This window comes from Haemaphysalis longicornis, unplaced genomic scaffold (genome assembly GCF_048455015.1).
Source record: "Haemaphysalis longicornis isolate Haplotype H1 unplaced genomic scaffold, Haemaphysalis longicornis Haplotype H1 scaffold_9, whole genome shotgun sequence".
Taxonomy (NCBI): Eukaryota; Metazoa; Arthropoda; class Arachnida; order Ixodida; family Ixodidae; genus Haemaphysalis; species Haemaphysalis longicornis.
In genome coordinates this window covers 157,515,033-157,537,681 of record NW_027526460.1, presented here as the reverse complement: position 1 = coordinate 157,537,681, position 22,649 = coordinate 157,515,033, and positions in this window count along the sequence as shown.

Sequence of the window (22,649 nt, the reverse complement as noted above, 5' to 3'; positions counted from 1 at the left end):
GGCCGCACCCTTTCGACGTGAACTCGGCGCTGCTGCAAGAAAAACGGGACCAATTATTGGATTTGCTGCGTCGCTACAGCCAGTGTTTTTCGTCGAGTTCAAAATTACGTCACACACCCCTAGCGAAGAACCGAATTATAACCGACGATGGAGCCCGACCTATCCGACAGTCACCATCCCGCGTGTCTTCACATGAGCGGGAAGCCATCCGGATGCAAATCGAAGACGTGCTCAGCGACGACGTCATACAGCCATCGAAAAGCCTATGGGCTGCTCCGGTCGTACTCGTGAAGAAAAAAGGCGGCACATTGAGGTTCTGCGTTGACTACCAGCGACTGAAAAAGATCACAAAAGAGGACGTGTACCCCCTTCCACGAATCAACCACAGCCTCGACAACCTCTGACATGCCAAGTAGTTCTCATCGATGGATCTGAAGACAGGCTACTGGCAAATTGAAGTGAACAAAAGAAATCGAGAGAAGACTCCATTCATAACCCCGGATGGCCTATACGAGTTCATGGTGACGCCCTTTGGGCTATGCACGGCCCCAGAAAAGTTTCAAAGAGTCATGGACACTGTGCTAGCTGGCCTGAAGTGGCACACCCTCCTCGTATACCTCGACGACGTTGTGGTATTGGCCCCGACTTTCGACGAACACCTTGCAAGGTCGGTGTCTGTAAACGAGGCCTTCCGTACGTCGGGGTTGTCGCCGAAGCCTGAAAAGTGCCGCTTCGCGTACGAGGAACTCATGTTTTTGGGGCCACATCGTGAACGCCGCGGGAGTCCTGCCTGACCCTGCGAGAACTTCAGCCATAGCGAACTTCCCAATACCGAAAGACAACAAGGGCGTGCGATGATTTCTCGGACTGTGGGCATACTACCGGCGCTTTGTCGCAAACTTCGCACGCATTGCAGAGCCACTCTTGCGCTTGACGAAAGATTGCACCCATTTAAGCTCTGAAAATGCCAAGAGGAAGCATTTTGTGAGCTGCAACAACGCCTGCAAAGCCCGCCCGTGCTCGCTCATTTCGGGGAAAACACAGAAACAAAAATGCACACGGATGCCAGTCATATAGGCTTGGGTGCCGTCCTCGTCCAAGAACAAAGCGGTTGCGAAAAGGTAATCGCCTATGCCAGCCGTGGCCGGTCAAAGGAGGAGAAAATCTACTCTTCCTCCGAGAAAGAGTGCCTCGCTATTAAATGGGCCAGTAAATTTCAGGTCTTCTCCGTACCCAGGAATGCATCGCGGTGTCTCGTGTCGCCGTGAGGGACGAGGCAGACTCGGATTCCAAACTATGTACAGTTTATGTACAAGAATATTTACTGGACATATACAAGAGAGCAAAGAGTTAGCCCGCAGTGGGGCTTAGAAGCTTGCCGGGGTCTAGCCGGCGCAGGCGGGACTCCCCCCACGACCTGCAGCAAGTTCAGAGCAAAAAGACCCCCTTCCTCTCGCCGGGCTCGACATAAATACCCTCCGTGAGGGAAGGGGAAAGGTTGGAAAAAAAAATAAGAAACGGCAAGGCCTGGTACAATACTCCCCGACCGAGCAAGGTGCGTTCGGAGACCTCCACACATGGTCGTCGCCACCCAACTTGTCAAAGAGAGCGGCGCCTTTTTGTCCCGGGCCGGACACGACCCTGCTCGTTTCCGTAGGCGCCGTGCGTCGAGACGGCCTAATTGTTAGCGGCCCTCCAAAGGGTGACGGCCGTCTCCGCGTCTCCGTCGTTGGGGGCACCCGCAGTGCAACGACCTCCATGGTCAAACCTTACAGGGCCATTGCAAAATTTCGCCAATACGTATATGGGAGACCGTTCAAATTGTGACAGACCACCATGCGCTGTGTTGGCTCGGCAATTTGAAAGACCGCTCTGGCCGTCTTGGGCGATGGAGCTTGCGCCTAGAAGAATTCGACGTTACAATCGTCTATAAATCCGGCAGAAAACACTCCGACGCAGACTGTCTGTCCTGTGCCCCGTCGACCCACCACCTCAAGACTCCGATGAAGACCGCGCGTTCTTTGGAGTCCTGACGGAGAGTGACCTAGCCGCCCAGCAGCGTGCTGACCCCGAGTTGCGCGTCATGATCGACTACCTCGAATGACGTAACGTCGCCATGCCTAGGTCCTTCAAACGCAACTTACGAGCATTCAGCCTCAAAAACACCGCCCTCGTGAAGAAAAATTTCAGCCCCGGAACAAGGACGAATTATCTTATAGTCATCTCTGCAGACGTTCGTAAGGAAATTTTAGAAGCCTCGCACGACGACCCGTCGTCCGGACATCTCGGCACTGCACGCGCCATTGCAAAAATCAAGACGAAGTACTACTGGTCCCGCCTTGCATCCGACGTCACCTACTACGTCCGAAGATGCCGTGACTGCCAGCGACGAAAAACGCCGCCGACAAGACCCGCCAGACTTCTGCAGCCGATCGCCGTTCAATGAGGCCCTTCGAACAGATTGGAATGGACCTTTTGATCCCGTTCCCTACGTCACAATTCGAGAACAAGTGGATTGTCCTAGCGATAGACTACATGACACGCTATGCAGAGACCGCCGCTTTTCCGAGGGGACTGCGCAAGAAGTCGCAAAAATTTTTCATAAGCCAAGGTGTGCTGCGACATGGCGCCCCTGAGGTCCTAATCACGGACCGCGGGACGGCCTTCACTGCGGAGCTCATGCAAGGAATCTTACGCTACAGCAACACGGATCACCGAAGAACGACAGCGTACTTCTCCCGCCCCCCCCCCCCCCAAAAAAAAACGAACGGACTAATGGAGCGTCTGAACAAGACGATCGCGGATATGATGTTTATGTACGTCGACGTCATTGAACATAAGACTTGGGACGAAGTCCTTACTTATGTCACGTTTGCGTACAACACTGCTATCCAGGAAACTACGCAGATGGCACCGTTCCAGCTGACTATGGAAGACGACCGACTACGATTCTTGACGCCACGCTTCTGCACGTAGAAGACGACGACCTCAACGCAGACGTCCAACGATACCTTCAGCGTGCGGAGGAGTCCCGCCAGCTCCCTCGAGTTCGCACAACGGACCAGCAGCTGGTGGATGCCGAACGCTACAACCTCCGACGCCGAGACGCCGAGTACCGCCCAGGGGATCGTGTATGGGTTTGGAATCCCAAACGACGACGTGGACTCAGTGAGAACGCTACAGCAACCTCGTCCCAAGGACTTCGTCCCAAGTCTTAAACGCTCGTGTTGTGTCCTACCCTCTTCCTGTCTAGTTTGCGCTGCTCCCTCAGAATCAGTGAGAAACTTCTACGATGGTATTTCGGACCCTACCAGATTCTAAAACGGGTTGGCCAACTTACCCACGAGGTAATCCCCGATGGTGATTCCGGAACATCACGACGGCGGACGCGGGCCGAAGTAGTCCACGTGGTTCGCTTAAAACTTTTCTATGTAAGATGACGGACTTTATTTTTTTTATTATGTATTTTTTGTTCGATATTTCGCTTTATGTTAGCATCGGGTCGATGCACTCTCAGAGGGGGGTAATGCCGCGAACCGTGCATTGGGTTTGTTTATTTATGTTTTTTTTTACCGTCCCGCTGCGCCGGTCTATGTTATCTCTGTGCCAAGGGAAGTGAGTGTTCATTATTTCTTTCTATGCCGCAGGTGTTATTCTTCTGATAGGGAGAGCGCTCGAAACTAACGTCAACAGCCTAGAATAATCTTCTGTCATCTACAGTGTTCTGGATGTACTTCGACGGTTCGAGAAACCATAGCGCCCAAAGATAAATTCCCGCGGAGCCGATGCCGTGGCATTCAATTCAACGACGCTCGCCTGCGCACGTCACTTTGTTCAGTGCTGCTTCGCCGACTGTGTATTCTTTGAGTTGTTAGGGGAGCACAAGTTCGCTTCAATAAACTTGTTTTCCTTGAAGACAACTGCGTCGTCATTAGCTTCGTGGCAATACCTATGAGGTTTTGCCGTTTACTTCTTGTACAATTTCAATTTCCTCATCGGGGTAAAAACAGCCTCAGGCATAATAACACAACATTTTTATCTCTCTCCAGTTTGCAGAGTGTCCCTGAAACTGGTTATTCTTTTCGGAATATGGATACAGTAAAGCCCGCTTATATCGAACAACGCGATGATTGTAAAATAGTTGGATATAGCAAAAGTTCGATATAGAAAGTGAAGGAAAAAAACCTTATATGAGAGCAATCTTGCCGACGGAGTAACGAGCTAACGCTGAGCTCTTACCACCCTGCAGTTCACTATTGATACGACACTTTCTGGGAAAAAAAACAATACTTTTTTGGGGGCGGAAGAACTGCATGAGTGTAACCTGCTTCTTGGAGCGCAACGCGTTGCTGGTGACTCCTTGCTCCACGGTATCTAAACAGTGGACAAGCACAAGACTACTGCCCTGAATGGCACTGCAGTATCGCCGTAGCAGGGCCACGGCAGCGATGGCTTCGCTCGTGCTCGGAAGCGGTACGGAGTCCTCGGCGTCTTCGACAGAACGGAGACAAGCATGGATACAAGCGAATAACGGTGAACCCAGCGAGCCGAGCAAGTGCACGCAGCGAGTGGGTCGTACTTGGAGTTCGGTGACACCGCAGCCCGCAGCGCCCAATGTGGCGCTTTCGGCTCCAACGGCATGCATGCGTGGAGGTGGTCCACTCTGCCACGGCCGGTTTGGACGCGCCCGAGCTCGCGCGAGAGTCGGAAGCGACACCCGCGCCACTGCTGCGGGCTGACGTATTGCGGGAAACCCTGCTGCATGCATAAGGAGAGCGAAAAACCCTGCGGGGGAGAGTTCGATATATTCAGTGTGAGCAAAACCGCGTTCGATATAAAAAAATTCACCCCACCTCTCCTACGGGAATCGTGAGGAAATGCGAATGCACCGGGATCGGCCCGGCGCCGCTGCCGCTTGGTCTCGGCCTCGCGCCTCTTCACCTGAGGATCGACCGAGCGAGTGGGGCGAGCGTCGAGAGGAGAAGCACCGAAGCACCGCGCCTACCTTCGCCTACACTCTCCCACACACGCGGGAGCTCCGGCGAGCTCCCGCGATGCGAGCGCCCTCACACGCCCGAGCGCACTCCTCCTCTCCACTCACTCGCCGCTGATCCGCCCGCACCAACGTTACTAGAATAAACTCAGTTTCGGAGCTCCGCATCTCCGCCAGCGGAGGAGGGTGGGCCAAACGGCGGTCGCGAGAACTAGCGGCGCTGCAGTCAAGTCTTGCGCTACTCTCGGGGCATCGTCTGCTACTGCGGCGACGGCGGCGTGCCGCGGTGTGCCGCCGCGGAGTTGCTCGCGGCGGCTTTCTAGTAGTGCTATGGCCAAACTTAAACATTTATCATCCTTGCAGAAGCAAAGTTCAAAATTAGTCATCCTTCCATCACATTTGCGCACTGTTTACGTAGATATGCATACGGTCGTCTGTATGCATTGACTTGCGTGCGTTGCTCATTGGTTGGCTGATTCGACGGTGGGCCTATATTTGAGCTGTGTAGATTGCGTGTAACTTCCATATACGGGAGTTTCTTAGCGAGTGAGCATTTTCAGCGTAGTTCCGATAACTACTGAGCTGTCTTATCTCGACCAAAAACGACCCAACACGTTTGTAAGATAGTGACTTTATATTTATTTTACTTTATATTATATTTTATATTTTATAATTTATTTCACACACCTTTTGTTCGTTGCCTTGTCGTAAAAACTCGAAAATCCACTCCTTTGAAGGAAGCGTGACAGTTGACAATTTATCAATTGTTAGTGCGACGCCAGGGCAACTCTGAGTCACGGCAGCGTTCCTTATAACCGCTTGCCTTTCGTCTTGCTGTTCTACTTCCGGCGGCTCCTCCGCCGAAGAACTAGGCACTGGACTTTTGGGGGACACCGTGCATTTTTGGGCTGATTTGCGCCTTGATCCCGAAAGTTTCGGCTTCGATATATGGGGTGGAAGTGCTGGGAACAAACGTGGAATGGCAGCGGGCGCGAGCTCCCACTTTCCGCGTGCTATCGAAATTTCTTGTCCGGCAACAACATGATGGTAGTGCTTTACAATGCCGTCATCTTCAAAATGAATGTCACAGACTTTGCATTTCGCAGTTAGCCTTTTATCTTTGCGATTTAAAGCTTGCTCCCACCTTTTGAATTCCGTAGGGTCCTTTGGTGGCCCGAAGAAGTGGCGTGAAGTGGAGTAGCCATTGCGGTAGCCGCTCTTGCACCCCGGCGCAAAGCAAGTCGGCATACCGAACCGTGGATGAATCTCTTGCTCCTCACTACGCTTTGTACATGACGTACGTGTCTTCGTGCAAGCTCCTTCACATGGCCGAAAACAGTTCCAAAAATGACCGACGAGCAAAGCGTATACACTCGCTGCCAATGTTGGTCGCTGGAAAGCACGCGCACTTGCACCGACGATCTTAATGAAAACCTTCTGGAGTGAAGGAGAGGCGCCCGCTATTGACGCCGATGCTCGCCATGCAAAACAACACGTGTTTTGCCTGGCTTCAGGGAAAACACGTGAGGGTAGTCGTTCCGGCCCGCATGGCAGTACGACAGTTTTTGTGAACCTCATCAGTGGGAGGTCCCGTTAACCAGCTTCCGGTGTAGAGTTCCTGTGCTGAATTTTTATGTGCGCCGGGCTGGTCTCACCTTCTACGGCCTTTCGAATCAATTCCGGGTGAATAAAAATCATACACCCCTTTGTTGCTTCCACCAAGTACATTACTTTTGGAATGTTTCAAGCGAATACGCCCGCGAACGGCTGAATGCATATTGGATCATATTTAATCGCGTACGGCTAATATGAAATTGCTTAAACAATTGCCTGATGCAGCTCCTTTGGAAGGTAGTAGGGTTGTTATTTTTTGACACCCTTTTCCTTTTACGCAACCAAAAAATGCTTTCAAGTGGTTATGAGACATCTTGTGCGTGAGCAAATTCTGCAGCTTCCCTGTTTCCACAAGCCTGTCAAAAGTTGCCATGACACTTTTCATGCGTATGGGGAGTCCTAAAAATGCGGTTTTCTTGAGGACCTCAATTGCTGATTTTCCTTGTGAATCCTGGAGTCCTGTTATGTACAATTCAGCCTTTAAAAGTCATTGAATCCTCATTCGCCTTTCGCAGAGGTGCCTTGTACGATCAGGTGAAGGGATTTCTTGAGTTAAAAACATCAAAACGGCGGTCAGAGATCCTTATGAACTTAGGCGTAGAATCCGCACCTTTAAATTGTGGATTAAAGCTTTAACGTGATTTCGCAAAAGTCAAGTGCATCTGCGAGAGATGAACTGAGCGTCAGAACTGTAGGCGAACTTTCATCTTCGGTGATCTAATGTCTCCTATGCACCACAAACAGCGCTGAGGCCGGAGGAGGTGAGACGAGCCCGGCGCATATAAAAGTTGAGAATAAGAACTCTAGATCCGAAGCTGGTTAACGGAACCTCGCACTGACGAGATTCACAAAAACTGTCGTGTTGCTGCTACAGGCATAAAGGCGCGGCTTTTACAAACGTGTTGGGTCATTTTTCGTCGCGATAAGACAGCTCAGTACTTATCGAAGCTACGCTGAAAATGCTCACTCGCTAAGAAACTCCCGTATATGGAAGTTAAACGCAATCTACACAGCTCAAATATAGGCCCACCGTCGATTCTTAACCAGCCAATGAGCAACGCATGCAAGTCAATGCGCGTACAGACGATCGTATGCATATCTACTCAAACAGTGCACAAATGTGATGCGGTAACGTCGACTGGAAGGATGAAGATGTTTAAGCTTGTCGACCGGGAAGATGATATATGTTTAAGTTTAGCAATAGCAGTACTAGAAAGCCGCCGCGGTACGTCGGGGCGGCGGCCCGCCACGGACGGCGGCTGCGGCGGCCCGCCGCAGTAGCAGACGACGCGCCGAGAGTAGCGCAAGACTCGACTACAGCGCCACTAGTTCTCGCGCCCGCCACGCGGCCCGCCTCTCCAGCGGAGCTTTCAAACAGAGTTTATTCTAGTAACGTTGGCCCGCACCACCTGCTCCGGTTGCTAGGGGAGAGGAGGAGCGCGCGCGCTCGCAGCTGTTGCTATGGGAGAGGGGGTGAGAGCGGAGAGATAACACCTGCGGGCGCGTGGACGCCGCACGGCGCCTGACATGGCTCGACTAAGAAATGCATTCGCATTTAAAAGATTTAAATGCATGTAATTTTTAACAGAATTATACAAGGGTTCGATATAGGCAACAATTCGATATATCCGTGTTCGATATAAACGGGCTTTACTTAGTTGGCTGAATCCGTTTTGTAGGACCAACCACGGCTTTTATATGGTTAACAACCTTGTACCACGAATAATGACCGTTTCTTTTTCTTTCTTTGAATAACTGTGCATTGTTATGTTTGTAATGTTTGCATTGTTACGTCTGTAACGGGATCCCAATGTCTTGCAGTTGCTTTCCTATATTCTTTGTGCTGTAGAATCTCGCACTTTTTTTTCCGGGAAGTTAAATCTTACAAAGTTGTAATTTTCTTTTATCCTTCCTTACATTGCACTGCAATTGCCCCGTGTCATGATTTTTTCTGCTCGATAAATTTTTTTTTCAATCCAATTTTCTTTTTCTCGCTTGCTGTTGCTTTCTTAGCTGCAAATATTCAATTCCGGAAATGCTCGCTATGTGCCCCACTGCTTTGTAAAAGGAGTGGGGTCCTGGTCAAGCTGGCTGCGACCAGCTTTTTCCCTCCTTTCTGCATTTTCTGTTGGCGTTGTTAAGAAAATGCAAAAAAATGAATAAATGAAATAATTAATGGCTCAAAACGTTTCGAGGGCCATGCTTCGAGCTCTCTTCTTTGTTCTCTTCCCGATCAAGAGCTCCCCAAAAACATTTCTCGAGCTCTCCCGGCTGCCGTTCTTTAGGCAACCACGTATCATCCTGATAATCCCCTTGCTTCTCTTTATTGGCCTCACTGAGAGAGAGGGAGAGATAAAACATTTTATTGAGCTCAAATGTGAGAGTGGAACCCCAGTCCGGGAATCCATGCGTTTCCTTTGCTGTCTTGGCCCGTGTCACCAGGAGAGTCTGGTCCTCATGCAGAGGGCCTCCGTAAAGTGGCCATTGCTTTCTTTTTTGCGTGCGCCCTCCTTGCACACTATAGTGATTTAAAAAATGTTTATTTGCACCCTGAAGGGTCCTTACCAAAGTGCTACAATTTCTTTTTGAGCCTTTTCAACGAATGTCTCGTTTTAAAGCACAGAGTAGGCCATAAACTATCGGGCTCCTTAGTCACGGTTCATGCCACGGTTCATGCCACGGTTCAAGTTACGCCCGGTTCAAGTTACGAGGCCATGATCAGAAAACGAAATGAGGGTAACCATGCAGACACTCGTAATACACCGTACCCTTGACGTAGATATGATCCAGACGAGCATGGAGCAAGCCTTGCCAGCATGTGTAGCGCTTCCTTGGTCAGCCGTGGCCTAAGGCACGTCGGACCGGTCGCTGGCCCGTAGGACCGCCATGAATACTTGGGAGGATGCGTCGATGCCAGTGCCACTGCTTGGTCTGTCGTTGGCCTCCCTTATGTGCACGTTATAGTTGCCCTCAGAAAAAAGTGCCTCAGCTACACACAAGCAACACCATATTGTGGTAAACAGGTCAGCGTGAGCTCCTGTCGCATTTAAATTTGCAGCGGTCTCCGAATCCGCCACATACCTCACCACGTGCACCCCGCTTTCGAGGCAGCTAGGCGACTAGCCCTAGCCAGCACCCACGTTGAACTATACCCATCATCGCCATGCACACTATACCCTGATGCCACACCCTATCCTCGCGAACGTGCATACTGTGTAGCTGTTGCTGGCCAGCGCACACCCCCTAACGTCATATTGGCCACCATCCTCACTATACAAACACAACCACGGCGAGGGAGTCAGCCATTGCCCTTGTGCTCACAAGCGCCTCACCCCCTAATCCGTCCCAGCTGACTCTCAGCAGGCCATCCGACATTTTATTCGCAGTAGCTCTCCCTCGCGGCCTTACCAATTCTCCCTAGAGGCCCTCCATCCGACGTCCTGATTCTGTTGTGAACACCAGCCGGCACAGGCGTGGGCGCCGTGAGAAAACCGCGCCTGGGCTTTTAGTGGCGGCGATGAAAAGAGACGCAAAACCCGGCATCCATTTCAACAAGCGTCGTGTTCTTTTCCGAAAGACAAAGCAAAAAAAACACTACACGCGCCTGCATGCTGCCCGTACAGATATTCCTCATCATCTACTTCCTTGCGCGGCTCATTCCAACCACGTGAAATTTCAGCGCGATGCTAAAATACAATTTACAACATCCTCCGCGCCCGACAAAGTTCACTCACCCAACTCCAGTGGGCACAACAGCTGTACTGGTCTAGTCACTTCTCCACCTCCTGGTAAAGCGAACCTACATGCCCTAAAATGATTGTCCCTCGATGAGTACACCATGGTTATCCTACCGTTTACAATATCCTCCGCGCCCGACAAAGTTCTCAGTTCCCTCCCCCGACTCCAATGGGCACAACAGCTGTAACGGCACACACTTTGACTTAGACATGACACTTAACACACATTGTCTTCCCGTAATAACCAAAAACTGTTCACGCAGTTCCGCAGGAGTGTCGTTGACATTACAATAGGCGTGGTCCGGTGCATGCTGTCGGTGGTGAGGTTCCGGCAATGATGATTGGGGGGTGGCAGAATTGCGTACGCTGCCTCTTTTGAAGCCACCACGTTCTCAGAACGTGTATTGATTCTCAGGATCCCATGATTTCTCAAAAAAGGTTGCAGGTAATGAGTGAGGGTCAACTGGGAAAAGTCACGTACAACATCCGACGGCTCTCCGGAAATACCGTTGCCTTGCAGCGACGCTTTTTCAGCACCAGCTTGCCATTCAGGCCCATGTCGCCATATGTTATTCATAAGTAGGCTCTGTGCAGATATGCCTTGGCTGACCAGGTCGTCCGGATTGGTCTTTTCGGAATAATGCGCCTGAAGACTTGGGTGTTGCAGGTCCCGAACTTTTTGCAGTGGCCGAAAAATCTCGCCGTTAAAGTGGGAATTCGTTCTAAGAACGCACACTTGGCTGCTCGCTCTGCTGCGTGAACCTCCACCGTTAGGTAAAGGGCCTTGCAGCGTCCAGCCCATCTTGTGGCTAGTGGCGATCAATGCAGGGTGGTCTTCGTCCCACTTAGTTTCTCTCGTATTCGGCATCAACTTCCAGTGTTGATCTGAGCCAAGGAGAACACCCACGCCTGGCTCATTATTAATGCCGGGATAAACGACTTCGTCCGCCAGATGTTTTCCTTCGGCAGCCTTGGCTTGGAGAAACGGGATATCATTAGCCGATTCAGCCATCTCTTCGCATATGAAATGCACACCGTAAGGCGGTCGTGCTGACTGCGGAGCGTAAACTTTACTATTCTATAACATCGTTTCGTTCCGCTCACTCTTCCAAAGGCATTGATGGACAGTAGCGAGCTTCAGCTTAGAAGCAACACTCTCCTTGACGAAGGTACGCTGGCTCCCATTGTCGATGATTCCGCGCACGTAGCAACAACACTCTGACGCCATCATTGATGCTCGAAACGTCTGTAGTAGCAGGTCATTGATGAGCCCAGGAGCTGAAGCATTCTGTGCGACTCCTCGCATCGTATTATTCAGCTGCTAATCATTAGTCGAGAATATGCCCAAATTACGGCCGTCGCACACAGATGAAGCATGTCGTCGTTTGCATGCCTGACATTGGACTGTTCGTACGCAGTCACGGGCTAGATGACCTTTTGCCGTGCATCTGAAGCACCGACCGTCGGACGCCAGCTGTTCGCGCTTCTCTGCCAAGGTCATGTCGCTCGTACAGTACTCAGTCTTGTGCTGGGTGGCGGAGCATTAAAAACAGGACGGAAAGGAAGAGTTCGTCCTGTTCTAAAGAGACGACGCGGCAGGAGTCGGCGTCTGCTTCCTTGGAGATCGGTTGAGGACTGGAACATTGCCTTCAGATGACTTCAGCCGAGCGAAGTCTTTTTTTCGGCACTCGACCTAGATTCAGAGAAAATTGAGTAGCTATTCGAGTTCATCAGACGAAGCCTGGCTAGTTCCTGTCTGATTTTCCGCTCTTTCTTTTTTGTAGTACTCTACCACGATGTCTGCTGGCATTACTTTGAGCAGCACTTCGTTTAGCATACCTGCTTACGAAGACTCCATGGTTCCCTGGCTATGCAGTCCCCTCCTGTTCAATTCCACCGTCTCCAAAAGCTTGCGCAAAGCAGGCCCGTTGCAAGCTGAACTTACAGGTTTAAGCATTCGCATTCTCCAGGTATTTGTGCTCGGTAATTTTAACGTTTCCAAAACGTCACTTGAGAATTTCGAGCGCATCATTAGAGCGGTAGTTTGTCACCTGAATTCCTACAACGGCTTGCGCAGGAGATCCATCCAGAAGTGAGATAGAGTAGTAGAAGCGATTAGCGTACGAAAGTTTTGTGTTCTCGTGCACCGAATGCCGAAACATGTCCCAAAAGGGCTGCCATTAAGTCACTGTTCCGTCAAACTGAAGAAGCTCTAACTTCGGAAGCCTCGCTCCGAACTCACGTGGAGGAATTTGGCGTCCGCTGTGTGCTGTTTCTGAAGGCGCAGTGGCCGGAGCTGAAGGTGGAACCGAAGACGGAGGCGTTGCAGCGGTCTGCCGTACGCCAATGTGGTGCTCGAGCAACGCCGACGTGCTGATCGCGGCTTCGTCGTACTCTATGACCACGTCATAGTCGTCCGCCGCTAGGTCGTCGGTCAGGTGTGTTTCAACGTCGTTGTTCGGTGCTCGAAGTTCCAAGCTGCTGGCAAGCAGGCGGCCGGGCAGAATTCGAAGTCCTGAAAGCTCGAACTGATTAGACTGGAGCACCTGGTTGAGTTCATTGATGATCCTCGTGTTCATAGCTCGTCGTGAGGCCCGCTTGTGCTTCGCTTCTTCCATGCCGGTCCAGCTCGAAGTGCAGCTTACCAACGCCGGAAATAAAAGGCTCGTGCCTCTGGCTTGATTCCTGGGTTTCGGCACCAAAAATCGATGTGGGAAAACCGTGCCTGGGCTTCTACCGGCGGCAAAAAAAATTGACGCAAAACCCGGCATTCATTTCAACGAGCGTCGCGTATTTTTCCGAAAGACAAAGAAAAAAACACTGCACGCGCTGCGTGCTGCACGTACAGATAATCTTCATCGTCCTCTTCCTTGCGCGGCTCATTTCAACCACGTGACAGTTCAGCGCGATGTTCAAATACAATTCACAACAGGTGCTAATGTAGTGGTACACGTGGGGGCTAGCGAATTTTCGACAGAATCGCCTACACGCGAGCCTCTGCAGGCTTGCCAACCTCCCTCCTGCAATACAGGGATATTGCCCTGCGCTACCTCCTCTTCCGCCGCCGATACCGTCCCCCAAACCTACACCTCTCCATGGAGCAGGCCACTTGCAGGGCATCCTACCAACACACACTTTTTAACACCGAGCGGAATTGTGCGCGCTCACCCAACCTTTTTTAATACGGCTACATGTTAAACTCGACACTCACTACGACACTCACCGCGAATACCCTGCAGCCCCCCTCTTCCCTCCCCTCACCTTTGGGAAATGACCCGAGGGATTCTGGGAGGTGACCCGGGGGCGTTAGGTCAAGTCCTGAACCCCTCGTCCGCCCCGCTGCCTCCCCCCCACCCGAAGCCTGGTCGCTGCGGCGACCCTCTGAGCCTCCTCCGCCCCATAACCTGATCCTGAAGGACGAAATAACGTTTTTCTCGCTCGCTACAGAGTTCTTGTCGTACTGTAGGGCAGTCTGAAAAACTTGCAAAAGCGCTTGCGATTGCTGGGTTTTAAATGTGGTCGGTACTTTTATTTTGCTTCGCTGTTCTTCGGAACATTTTACTTCTGTTGAAAAATTTCGCGCTACTTGACCTTTCTGAACAACCGTAGATTTGTGCTGGAAGTTTACCGCACGTATTTGGTGGAAAGCTGTGATTTCCATATTTTCCAGGAAGGCCTCTAACTTCTTGAGTTGGCATGTCCTACTTTCTTTGTTTTTTCCTTACTCTCCAAATAAATGTCTTGTCCTGAACGGCCCTTTGTTTCGATAACCTTTCTTTATCTGCATGATATTTGCATTTCATAATGGGGTACTGATAGCTTATTTCTCCTCTGCGCGTTCTTTATCTCTTCGGTGAACAATCCCCCCACATCCCTAGACAAATGGTGGTGCTAGTTATTCCCAGCTTTGGTCTGTCCCAGGGTTAGTTCCTCATTTTATTCAGTATCCTCCGTTTCATCATAATACGACGGGCGAGCATCAAAGGCAGATGCGTCGGATTAAAACGTGAGGGGCCCGGAATAGCCAGAGGGGAACGTTTTTCCACAAAGCTTTGAAATGACAAGGTCGGCAGATGCACGGCTCATTTTGGATTGGCTTTGCCGAACGCCCGTGTACGCCCCTGTCAATTTGTCTTCGGAATATATTAGGGACTATTTGAGCAACTTTGCAAAAACCAAAATTTAGCACCAGAAAGTTTTAACTTCGCTTCAAACTTCCTAGGGGAATGAGAGGCGTAATTAAAAAGTGCAAACCCACGAATTTGCTGCTGCTATTACTACGGGATGAGCGTTTAGGTAATGTGACCTTCAAATAAGTGTGCGAATAAGGCAAAGAAAAGGCCTATCGAATGGCCTATCAAAACGGTGGCAACTATATCGATTCAAAATTCCTTCCTAATTTCAAGAAGGCATCCTGACATCTTTGGGAAGCGAACCATGGCATAAAGAAACACTGGAAGTTTGGGTTCTCCAAAATATTTCCACGTTAACTGAGCTCATGCAACTGCAACCCGCAACTAAAAAATTGGCGCAGCTTGTACTAGTGGTCCATAGAGATGCGTCGCTCAGGAGTGATCCGGTTCTTTTGAGCCGCTCTTTTTGAAGAACGAGTGAGCCGTGGCTCAGTAAAAGTGAGCGGCGGTTCTTTTGGAGAGAGGGAGACCCTTCTCGCCCCCTCAGTGTTCCGTGTCGAACGGGGCGATCCACAGCACTGCAAACCATGGAGAAAGAGCCAACGGAGCCTAAAAGCCGTGTCAACGCTCTCTGCGCCAGCTATTGTCGGCGCGAGAAAGCAACTCCACTGCCGGGCCAGCTGGGGCTAATTTTCCAAATTTCTCCAGCGCCCCCTGTCGTGGGAGCAGACAATTAGAGCCAGGAGAACCGGATGCAGTTTTGACCCGTTCATCGGTTCTTCCGGCTCTTCCGCTCAGTTCACGGCTCAGTTACTGAGCCGAAGAACCGAAGACCCGGGTCAAATGAGCCGTCCCTCTGCGCCATCTATTATCGGCGCGGGAAAGCAACTGTACTGCCAGGCCAGCTGGGGCTAATTTTTCAAATTCCTCCATCGCGCCCCCTGTCGTGGGAGCAGACAATTCGAGCCAGGAGTACCGGATGCAGTTTTGACCCGTTCATCGGCTCTTCAGGCTCATTCGCTCAGTTACTGAGCGGAGGCCGCTCAGTTACTGATCGAGCGGAAGAACCGAAGACCCGGGTCAAATGAGCCGTCGCTCTGCGCCATCTGTTATCGGCGCGGTAAAGCAACTGTACTGCCGGGCCGGCTGGGGCTAATTTTTCAAACTCCTCCAGCGCGCCTCCTGTCGTTGGAGCAGACAATTCGAGTCAGAAGAACCGGATGCAGTTTTGACCCGTTCTTCGGCTCTTCCGGCTCTTTCCGCTCAGTTACTGAACCGAAGAACCGAAGAACGGCTCCCGCTCTTTTCGAGAGCCGCTCTTTGCGAAGCGCATCTTCTGTGGTGCCATTTGGGAACCGCGGTGGCGGCGGCGGTGAATGACAGATCGGGAGGCCGCAATGGCAGCAGTGAACGAACTGCGTCTGTATTTTCAAAGTAATAGGAAAATAAACTCATGTGGCCTAGAATCACTACAGTTACTAGAATCACTACAGCTACATTTGTGCGTGCAGCTGTTGTCCGAGTCAGGAACGAGCCGCATCTTCTCTACCGCTCAGTTCCGCGGCGATTCTCGGCTCCCGGCGGTTCTTTGGCAGAGCGGCTCTCCTAAGAACCGACGTTCAGCGGCTGCTCGCTCGATTAGAGAATCGTGCTGAGCATGGCTCTGAAGGAGTCGTGTCGGCACGTTCCGGTAGAGTCATTAGAGGCATATCGGCCGACCCAGCTGGGTCGTGTGTGCAACTTTCGCGTCATCTATTATCGCTGCCAAAAAGCGGACCCGTCTCGCTTCGAATAAACTGAACAAAGTGTTGTTCACCACCACAATATTAAAATTAGTTTCTTGTGTCATGTTTTCCAGAATCATTTTTTTCTGGCGTCACAGCTCACTTGTAGAGATCATATTTGTGAGGTTATAAAGTTGACGAAAAGTTGCATTATCTTCTTTATATATCGACCGAGAGTGATTCTGAAATACCACTGACACATAAAAACTTTTGTAATGATGGTGAGGCCAATTCTTTTCAGCACAAATACAGCGGATGTTACAAAATAAATGACTCATTAACAATTGAGTAATAATTTAGATTATGCATGCTTAACACAGGTTACAAACCTAAATGAACCGCTGAACCGTTCATGAACCGGTTCACTTCAGTGAAGAGAGAGAGAGAGAAAAGACTTTATTGATCACATCCGGCATGCAAGAGACTCGGTCTGGCCACGCAGGGCTCGGCCTCGTCCCCCTGTCTATCAGTCTAGGCCCGTGGTCTAGGCTATTCAGTCCTGAGACTTCGGGCTTAGACCCTGAGGCTTTGTGCCCGGCCGTCGCTCGGACTACTCGAGGCCCCCGGTCGGTCCTATCGTCTCCCGTTGTCGGGAGGGACCGGCAGACGCGGGCTCTCCCTTTCGCCTTTGCTTGGCCAGGGCCGCCTCGAGCCGCTGGATGGCCCGTCGTTGATGTTGGAGCTCGGTAGAGTTCACACACACGCGCACTTCGGGCGGATACGTGTCCGTCGGGCACTGCACTAAAGTCCCCCCATCGCGCACAGCACTTTCACACCCCCACATCAGGTGTCTCAGAGTCGCGGGTTCTCGCTCGCACGCACTGCACAGGTCGCTTTCGTAATAGTCAGGACACATGTGTCGCGCGAGAGCCGGCGTCAGAACGGTCTCCGCTTGCAGCTGTCGGAACCTCGTCGCCTCCGCCCGAGACAGTTCCCGGTGCGGCGGCGGGTAGGTCCTCCGTTGTTCTCGATGCCAGCGAAGCACTCCGCCATAGCCGGACAAGGGCTCCACTTCATCTTCTTCGTCGGTCGTTTCGTCGCCGTCTTCGAGGTGTGGCGGACGGACGGCCGCGGCCCGGCACGTGGCGAGATCACGAGCCGCAGCATCCGCCTCCTCGTTGCGATTGCTGGTGTCGGGTGCCAGGTCTCGGCCCGCGTGGGCCGGGAACCACTTGATCACGACGTTCTTCTTGGCTTGCTGCTCGAGCGCCCTCGAAGCCCCTTGGGACTCCGCGAGCTTCGCAGTGCCGTTCCAGACCACTCCGCGTGCGAAGTTGCGGACGGCCGATTAGGAGTCGCTCATCCCCGTGCGCGTGCCCGGTAGGTCCATGGCCAGGGCGATCGCCATCTCCTCTGCCTGGCCCGCCGTCCGGGCGCGCACGCTGCTCGCCGTTAGTAGTTCTCCCGTGGATGCCCGAACAGCCACTGTCACGAACGTGCCCGGTCTGCTTCTGCACCTGGCTGCGTCTACGTAGACCGCGCTGTCGTCCTCTCGGTGTTGTTTGGCCAGCGCGAGCGCTCGCGCCGCCCTTCTTCCGCCGTCCCGCTCCGGGTTCATGTTCTTGGGGAGCGGGTAGACCACCAGTCGTCTGACGATGTCGTCCCGGAGGGGAACGAGTTCGTCCGTCGTCGAGCCGTTTCCGGCCCCTTGTCGTATCGTTGCACCGCTCCCCGCTCCCGAGTCGGGGGGCAGTAGGCCGGCTTTCGCCAGGATGCGCCGGCCCACCGGGGTGCAGCCGAGTCGCGCCAGCTGCGACGTTCGTTGTGCCTCGCTTATCTCCGTCAGGGTGTTGTACACCCCCAGAGACAGCAAGGCCGTCGTCTTCGTACCGTGCAGGAGCCCGAGGGCCCCCGCGTAGGCTTTGCGTATGGCGGCGTCGATGCGCTGCTTCTCCGCTTCGGTCCAACGATGAAAGGCCCCCGCGTACGCCGCGTGGCTGACCACGAAGGCCTGCAGCAAGCGTAGCAGGCTCGCCTCCTTCATGCCTCGCGAGCGGGAGGGCACCCGCTTCACCAGGCGCGTGGCGATGCCCATCTTCGTGACGATGTGTTTGACCGCCGTACCGTTGGTCAGGGTCGCGTCCACGAACATCCCCAGGACCCTGAGGCCAGGAACGTGCGGGAGCGGCGCCCCGTCGCTGGTACGGACCACGATGTGCGTTCCGCCTCCGCGGCGGCTTTCTTCCTCCACCGGCCGGGCGGGGGCAGGATCAGGAGCTGCGATTTCTGCGGCGAACACCGGAGGCCCGTATCCTCGAGCGCGGACTCCACAGCGTCCACCGCGGCTTGCAGACCGGCCTCGACGTCTCCGTCGCTGCCGCCCGTCGCCCAGATGGTTATGTCGTCCGCGTAAATGCAGTATTTGATGGTCGGTCCGAGCTGTTCCAGTCTTCGCGCCAACTCGATCATGACGATGTTAAAGAGGAGTGGCGAGATCACCGAGCCTTGTGGGGTACCCACGCTGCCCATCTCCCGCTCCTCCAACTTGACTCCGCCGACTTCCAGCCTCGCCGTGCGTCGGGACAGGAAGGACCTGATGTACTCGTACGATCTTCTTCCGAGGCCGAGGCGCGACACCTGGGCCAGGATGGCAGAATGACGCACTTTGTCGAATGCGCTCTGCAGGTCCAGGCCCAGGATCGCGCGGTTGTCTTTCTTCGGAACTCCACCCGGGGGGTCCAAGATCTCTCTCTGCAGTAACAGCATCGCGTCCTGGGTGCCGAGCTTCGCGCGGAAGCCCAGCATAGCGTCCGGGTATAGCCCTTCTTGCTCCAGGAAACGCTGCCATCTGGTGTTGAGGACATGTTCCAGCACCTTGCCCACGCAGGACGTGAGCGAGATGGGACGCAGCCCTTTGATGCCCGGTGGCTTGTTGGGTTTTGGCAGCAGGATGGTCTTTGCCGTCTTCCATTGCTTCGGTAGGTTTACGCTTCGCCAGCACTCGTTATAGTACCGGGTCAGCGACGAGATGGCCGCGTCGTTCAAGTTACGCAGCGCCTTGTTGGTCGCCCTGTCGGGGCCAGCGGCCGATCGACAGTTCAGGGACTGCGTGGCCTGCCTGACTTCCCACTCCTCGATGTCTCGGTCGAGGGCGAGGTTCGGCGGGCCAGCGTAGTCCGGATGGTCTTCGTGCGGTGTTGAGGGTAGGTAGCGATCGTTGAGACGCTTGTGCATTTCGTCCTCTCCCAGCTGTCTGGCAGTTGTGTGAAGTATCTGCGCCATGCGGCTGCGTTGAAATTCCTTGCTCTTGGTTTCGTCCATTAGTTGACGCATCAGCTTCCACGTGCCGCCGCGGTGTAGCTGTCCGTCTGCTTCGCTGCACAGCGCGAACCACTGCTGCGCGCACAGTTGACGGCTGTACTTCTCGATCTCGCGACCGAGAGCCGCCACCCGCTTGCGCAGCGTGCGGTTGTGGCGCTGTTTCTTCCAGCGGCGTTGTAGCGATCTTCTGGCCTCTAAGAGATGGGCCAGTCGAGGATCCATTCGTTCCATGTCTTTGGGCGCTTCGATCTCTTCCGTAGCGGCCTCCGTTGCGGCCACCATGTCGGCGGTCCACCTCTTGATGTCGCCGACTTCTCCCAAATCCGCGTTCCTGAATTTGTTCCAATCGGTCAGGCGATGTTTCACGTTTGTGCCGTAGCCGTCTCCTTCTTCTCGGGAGTGAGCCAGCGGTATCGTTACTTCGATGATGTAGTGATCGCTGCCGAGATTGTAGCCCGTATTCCGCCATCGCGCCGTCCCGCCGTTGGGCAGGAGTGCAAAGGCGAGATCCGGGTTGGTGTCTCTGGCAGTCGATGTCCCGATGCGTGATGGGTGCGCCGGGTTTGTCAGCAACGTGAAGTTCGCATCACTCGCGTCGTCCAGGAGGCTTCTCCCCTTGGCCGTCGTGAGCGTGTAACCCAGCTCCATGTGTTGCGCCTTGAAGTCGCCGCAGATTATGGCTGCCGCGTCTCCATCTCCCCTTGCGTCCCTGCTTGCTTGGTGGGTCGCGTCCCTGACTTTATGCAGCAGCGTCTTGAATTTCTGCTTGCTGTGTTGTGGATTGCTGTAGACGTTTGCGACAAGGATGGTCGTGGACGTCTTCTGCTTGTTCTTGCCGTTCTTGCCTCGACCTCTGCTTCTCCGGCCGGTAATGGCCAGCTCGGTGACGCAGAGCTCGATCGCCGTGTCCCGGGTTCCCAGGAATCTGTCGTGCTTTACACACGCGATGCCTTTGCGGACGAAGGTGCACACGCCTTGCGCCGCTCCCTTCCCGCAGGTGCGGGCGCTCGGCGGGCTGGCGTGTGCACGATAGCCGGGCAGAGTCATCGTCTTGGATTCCTCCACGTGCGTCTCTTGCACCGCTATCACGTCAGGTAGTTCCTTCTGATCCAGCGAGCGTAGGTGTTGTTGTAGCACCGCTTTCCAGCACCGAAAGCCGTTGGCGTTCCAGTGCCAGATGCGTAGCATTCCTTCTTCGAGTCTTTGTCCCCCCATTATGGCGATGATGGTGGTGTGGCGGTTACGTTGTAGTAACGTTGCATGACTGCCTCGATGAGTGTCTGCAGCCTCTCGGGATTTAGTTGTTGTTCAATCTGCTGTTGCATCTGTTGTTGCTGCTGTTGTATTTGTTGTTGGAACTGCTGCATTTGCTGCTGCATCTGCTGTTGCTGTTGTTGCATGGTCTGGGTGATCTTGTTCAAGAGTCTTTGCTCTAGGCTCTCGAAATTCTTGCCCCAATGGCTCGTGATGTTGTTCAGCTGTCGGATACGGTTGTTCAAGCCTGCATAGCCGAGGGGCTGTTTCGTGGCCGTGATTTCAGTGTTCTTGGCCATTGTCGCCTACAATCTGGGCGTTTCGGCAATGGCGTTCTCCTCCTCTTCTGCGTCGCTACCGCTGTCGCTAGCGCTTAGTACCTCTTCATCTGCGTGTTCTTCTGCCATCTTCTCAACCGCGACTTTCTCTTCGCTACACTTGGGTGGCGGGGTCATAGCGGTGAATAGGAAGGCCCTGGGTATAGTTGTTAACGTCGCCGCGTCGGTTGGGGTCCGTTTCGGAGTCCCCATGACGCCGGTTGCGTGTTGTTGCGTTGACGTAGCGGTCGTAGAGCCCGATGCCTTGCCGGACTTGAGCTGCGCTATGGTATTGCGTTGTTGAGCAATCGTCAGTTGCATCTCCCTTATGGCTTTCTTTAGTTCCTCTATCTCCATTTTACAGTCTTTTCCGCAGCCGCTGCCTTTGATGCCGCCGCCGCTCGAGTTGCACTTCCGGCGCGGTGTCGAGTCGGAGCGGCTGGCGCCTCTCCTCCTCGATGCGGATCTCTCTCTCTCTGCGTCTTTCCCGCCTTTTCCGTCGCGGCCGCAGCGCCGCCAGGGTTTTCCTTCGCCTCTCCCTGCGGTTGCCGCCGCCGCGACGTGGGGCGCTGTCGTTGCGTCGCCGACGCTCCTCCTGTAGTGACGTCGGCCCACGTGGGGCCTCCTGCGCATGATGTCGCTTTTCGCCAATCCCGGGCCGCCGCGTTGCTCCCGTCCCCGCGGCGCGTCTCCAGTTCCGGGAACTCGTCCCTTCTGGAGAGTCTGACCTTTAGGGTCGGTTGCAAGGGCGCGGGCGCCATTTTGCTCGTCGCGCGTTCGCCGTCCATTTGCCGAGCCCACTGCCGTTTCTTGATTTGAATCGGCGTCTTGAATTTGTTCTTGCAACTGCCCGCACCGGTTACGTGCGAGCCGCCGCAAAGCCTACACTTCAGCCGGCAGTATTCTGCGTGGTCTTCACCCGGATTCTTCCTACCGCAGGCGAAACACACCCGGGCCCAGGGCGTAGGACACACGTCCTTCCTATGACCCACTTGTCCGCAAATCGTGCACACTTCTCTGTGCTGGCGGTACAGGGTACACTTAGTTATGAAGCCACCGTATTTGATGTAATGCGGCACCTTCTGTCCCTCAAAACAATATCACCACCGAGGTAGAGCTGCCTAAGCGGTGCGCGGCCATTGCCGTCGGGTTGTGAACGTTGACTATTCGGCGTCGGATGTCTTCGTCCGACTCCTCGTGGCCTACTCCGCTTATAACTCCGCGGGACGTATTTTCGGGGGTGGCCCAGTACGCGTAGGACTCGTACGTCTCTTCCCCCATCGTGATCGCTCGGATCATTCCGTATTTTCCGGCCCTCTTCTCGCAAGGCGTGCTGACGACGACAATGTTCTGAGCGGCGTTCGGCGATACCGAATCTAGCTCCGCTTCCTCTTCGCCCACGTTAGCCGCGGCGAACATGGGTCCCCGCAACGCGGACATTGGGGTTCTGGCTATCACTAGCCCGCCACGTGGCCTGATCACCACGCGGATCTCGTCCTTATTCGCAAAGCTCGGCATGCGTGCCGTCTTCGCCATGTTGGCGTTGACTTTGGCGG